This window comes from Castor canadensis, chromosome 1 (genome assembly GCF_047511655.1).
Source record: "Castor canadensis chromosome 1, mCasCan1.hap1v2, whole genome shotgun sequence".
NCBI lineage: Eukaryota > Metazoa > Chordata > Mammalia > Rodentia > Castoridae > Castor > Castor canadensis.
The window spans coordinates 205,430,727-205,435,668 of record NC_133386.1 but is presented as its reverse complement, the minus strand read 5'-3'; positions in this window follow the sequence as shown (position 1 = coordinate 205,435,668).

Below are 4,942 nucleotides of genomic sequence, written 5' to 3'. Positions count from 1 at the left end.
CATATGTGAGCAAGGTCATTCACCCCTCCACCGAGGCTCTTACTCACACAGCCCCCTCCCAAAATAAAGTCACAGTTTCTTTGTTCTTTATTTCATATTCATCCCCAAGACTTTTCTCCATGCAGCGGTAGGTCAACCATGCACAGGTTGGAAGAACTGAGAAGTCCCACTTCCTGAGCAAATGCCTGCTGGGCGCCACCCAACCTCCCACACGGGGTGCTTCCTACTTCCCGCATAGTGATTTGGCCCGGTGGGGCAGTCCCGGGAAGTGGCCAGCCTCGGACTGGTGAGGCACAGCGGGCCTGAGCAGTTGGCTGAAATTGCTTGCTTCCTGGGCTGTGTCGCAGGTGTGTCTTCTCAGCCCAAGCACAGCCTTGCTTGCGGCCTGTCCTTGTAGCCACTTTTGTATCTAGCAGGTTGAGGTGAAGAGGGATGGACCAGTGTCGGCTGCCTGCAGGAGAAGGAACAACCAAAGGAGCCCTCAGCTGCCCTAGACCCTGTGGGAAGGATGGATGTGCACTTGGGAGCCCACGGGTGGTGGTGCTCAGCTCTGTGTAGGAAGGAGGCCTGGGAAGGTAGCCTTGCGCTTGGCAGGGGGGGTTCCCTACTGCCTTCCTAAAGAATCTGGGGCCAACAAGACTGTCATTAACACAGGAGTTCTTGATTCCCACAGCTGTGCCCGGGCAGGGGCTGGCTTGCAGTGTAGGAAAGGAGAGACAGCTCTGGCGGTAGATCAGCATGTCACAGGACCTGAGAGTCCTGGTAACCGGGAGCCAGCAGTCAGAGGCTCAGCTGGGACCCGGGTTGCCTGAGGAGGAAGGTTCTCCTTCCTGGCAAGCCTCCCTGGGACTGCAAGGCCTCCCAGCCCCAGCCACCTGTCCTGGCCCAGTTGAGCGGTGCCCTGGGCTTGCTCTCTGGTGTCTTTCCCCACCAGGCTTTGGGCTTGCAGGGTTGGAGCTGGGTGACCTTTAACCGATTCTTGTTCCTCCCACTAGGAAGAACTCCAGGGAGCCCAGTGTCCCCTGTGTGTCACTGAGCAGTGACTCTGTGAGGGGCGGTCCTGTTCCTCCAGTGAGGACATCACACATGCTGTCTCCAGTGGACACTCCTGAGATGGCGTTTGCTGGCCTTAGCTTCCAGGGCTTGGACAGCTGTGTCCCTCAAAAAGAAACGCCAAAGCTGCCGAACCCGTGAATGTGACCTGCTGAAGAAGTAGCGTCTCTACAGACCCCATCCAGCTGTGAGGTCAGAGGTCCTACTGGAGTAGGGTGGGGGTGGGGGTGGGGGTGGGGGTGGGCCCTCCCACCAGTGTGACCAGGTCTTCTGAAAGAGGAGACAGAGGAGTCACGAGAAGACAAGGTGGCCATGTGAGGATGAAGCAGAGTGTGGGATGAGGCGGTGACAGGCCAAGGGAAGGCCAGCCACTGCCAGGGCCAGAGCTGGGGAGAGTGGGCCCTGCTGACAGCCCAGTGTCACACCCCAGAGCTGGGAGTGGTGTGTTCCCATTGTTTAAGCTTCTCGTTGGTCACAGCAACTCCAGGAGGCCAACAGAAAGACACCCCTTCCCCCACAGCCAGGCTGTCATTTGTCACCATAGGGTGAGGGAGCTGGACATGCAGTCCAGACCCTTCCCAGCTGGCCCTGCAGGGCCTTCCCCATGACTTGTCTTGGCCACCACCTTACCCACCTCTGAGGAAGGCTGCTGTCTCAGGCATGGAGCCGCCGGGGCCACCCGGGGGCCACTGTCTTGTGGGACTCCAGCTCTGCACAGGGCTCTGCCTGGCCTGTCATTGATGACTGTGCTGTCCACATCTCCCTGCTCTTTGCCTCTGCAGGTGGCCTTGTCAGTGTGGTGGCCACAAGGTGTCACGGAAGAGGGACGAAGCCTCTCCCGCCAGGCAGAAAGCATTCCTGCACATCTTTTGAGCTTGCTTGGTCAGAGATGAGTCACTCCCTGACCCAGAGATGAGTCACTCCCTGACCCAGGACCCCACCAAGCAGGACAGACATGTTGAAAATCCAAGACCCAGTACAGCTTTTGCAGTGGCTGCTTTTTCTGTTTTCTCTTTTACCAGCAATACGGAGGCTGGAACTCAGGGCCTTGTTCTTGTACGGCAGGCCCCCCACCACTTGAGCCACACCCACCGCTCTTCTTTTGCTTGGGTTATTTTTCAGGTAGGGTTCTCGAGTTTTTGTCTGGGGTCTGCCTCAGACTGATTCTCCCACCTATGCCTCCCACATAGCTGGGATTACAGATCCATTGCACCATGTCTGGCTTGTTTGTTGAGATGGGGGTCTTGCTAATTTTTTCCCTGGGCTGACCTTGAACCAGTTTTCCTTTATCCGCCTATCTCTGTCTCACAAGTATGTGGGATTACAGGCATGAGCTACCATACCTGGCTACACCTATTGTTTATATTGAAAATGTATATTAAATATAGCTGTGAGAGTTAAGAATTGTCAAAAACCAAAGGACACAGAACCTGAAACAAACTGACCTAATAAAAGACAGTGATTGGCTCCTGGAAAAAGGAAGTACAGCTTCAGGAGTGGCTTGATCCAGCAGCTTGTCTGGATATCTCTTCCCCTTTTCTGCTCTCCTACAGGGCACCCTGGTGCCATATTCCCCTCCAGGGTATCAGAAGATACCAGAGTCCTGGGGAGGAGGGGCACCCTTCTTCCAAAGCCCCAGGAATTGCCTCCTCATGGCTCCTGGCTGTTAGATTTCACACCAACCCCGGGGTGTGCTGCACTTGCCCTGGGGAATGTGCTGCTAGGTTGGAGCCCATCAGGGCCTGACCCAGAGTCGGGGATCTGCTGAGATCTACCCAAATCACAGGGCTGGGAGTGGTGTTGCCCAGAACAAAGTCTGGGTACCGTTGCTATTAGGAGGGGGACAGTGCTGGCAAGAGCACAGGACTACACTTGATGAGCTGAAGGAGGAAGTCAGAATGGCCCAAGGCCACCACCCAGAGCACCCATGGGGCCTCAGCCCGTCCTTCCAGACCCGGGCAGCGAATGGGATGAGGATAGTGACCACACGAAGAGGACATTCAGTGAGGGACAGCCACACGCCAGGCCTGTGCCAAGTGCTTCAGCCTGTCAGTCCTCACAGCCCTGCAGAGAGAATCATTGGCTGAATGGAGACTTGTGTTCTGTGTGAGAGTGGTGGTCTCTGGTCATAAGTGTTCCCAAGGGGCCATGCTATAGGCTCGCTCCCCAAGGTGGCGCTACGGAAGGTGACAGAAACTTTAAGAGGTGAGGCCTAGCAGGAAGTCTTTAGGTCAAGGGGGCATGTCCTCAAAGGTGACTGTGGGACCTGGATCTCTTCCTCACCCTGTCTTTGTGAGGTGACCAGCTTCCTCTGCCACGTGCTCTGTTCTGATACGGTGCTGCCTCTCAGGGCTGCAAGTGACAGGGCCAACCCACCATGGAGTGAGACCTCAAACTGAGCCAAAATAAGCCTGTTCAGTTCTAAGCCGACTGTGTCAGGTGTGGGTCATAGTGACGACACTGACTGACCCAGAGGGAGCCGGAGACCCCTGTTCATACACACCAGCTTTCATTGTTTATTGTGGTGCTGGGGATGGAAGCCAGGGCCTTGTGCGTGTTAGGCAGACATTCTGCCACTTGAGCCGTGCCCACCAGCCCTCCTGTTTCTAGTTTGTATCTGAGATAGGCTCTTGCTAACTTTGCCCAGGTTGGGCTTGACCGCTCTAGCAGTAGCGGGGATTACAAGCAGGCGCCAGTCTTGCAGGTTATCCCTGCAGAGGTGAGAGTTGAGGTTCAGGGGGTGCAGCTGCACAGCCTGGAAGTTGCAGAGAGCTGAGATCCAACCCAAGAGTCTTTTGCTCCGAAACGTAATCTGTGTATGTCCACGCACATGACTTCGCCCTCAGACATCCACTGCCTGGCCACTCCTCTCAGGCTGGCTGGCCAGGACACAGGAATTGGGTAAACTGCCAGAGGAAGGTGAGGGCCTTTTCCTCGGGCCCATTGCTTCTCTGTGAGCGGCTCCCACCACGCGGCTACCTGTGTGCTCCTGGCCCCATCACTGGGCCTTCATTTGCTCACCTTCCACAGGGATCAGGAAATGCCCACTCAGCCCAAATCCTGCCTGCCACCTCGCTTTGTAAATAAAGCTTTATCGGCACACGGCCTCTCTTCACCTGAGTGTGGCAGAGTTGACAAGTGCAACAGAGCCTGAACTGTCCCTGCTGGCTCTTGACAGAAAAGGATGCTGACCCTGAGATCAGTGTGCCTATGAACGGTCGCTCTGGGAGGACAGGGCCAGGCACCATGGCTCACCAGTTTGTGCCCTGGCCAGGGGTGGTTTCAGGAGCCTGGGGGGCGGCAGTGGGAACAGCTCAGCGTTGAGCACCACCAGGCAGTGATGTGGGGTGAGCTGGTGAGCGTCAGCTGATCCAGCTGCCCTGGTGGAGGGAAAGGAAGGAAGGCAGCCCCTCGCCTTGGAGGGCCTGGGGTCCCCACATGGATGGTTGGCCGCTTAGGCCACTCGGCTCTGAAGTGGCTGCTGGCTCCCCGGCTGTCTCAGCTGTCGCTAGGCGACAATTAAAAGGATTAATGGACACCACAGCTTTTGATAGGCTCAAGGCCCACTGGAGCCCTTCAGCAGAAGGCTCCACATTCTCTCTCCCCCCTCCGTCCTCCTTGTGGCCTCTGTGAGTGGTGGTGACAATGGCCCCGGATGTGGGCCCCAGGGCCAGCAGCCCCAAGCTGCCCGCCCACCCGTCCGCTGGCTATTGTCTGCCCTGGGCCTGCGGTGTGGCGCTGGGCTGTGGGGCCCCGGCAGGCAAGGGGACTGTGGGAACGGATTAGAGGTCCTGGGCCTGCTTTCCCCCTCTTGCATAAACTCTTGATCAAAGACATTCCTGGGATGACAAGAGGCTGGCGTGCAGGATACGTGCCCCACGCCACCAGT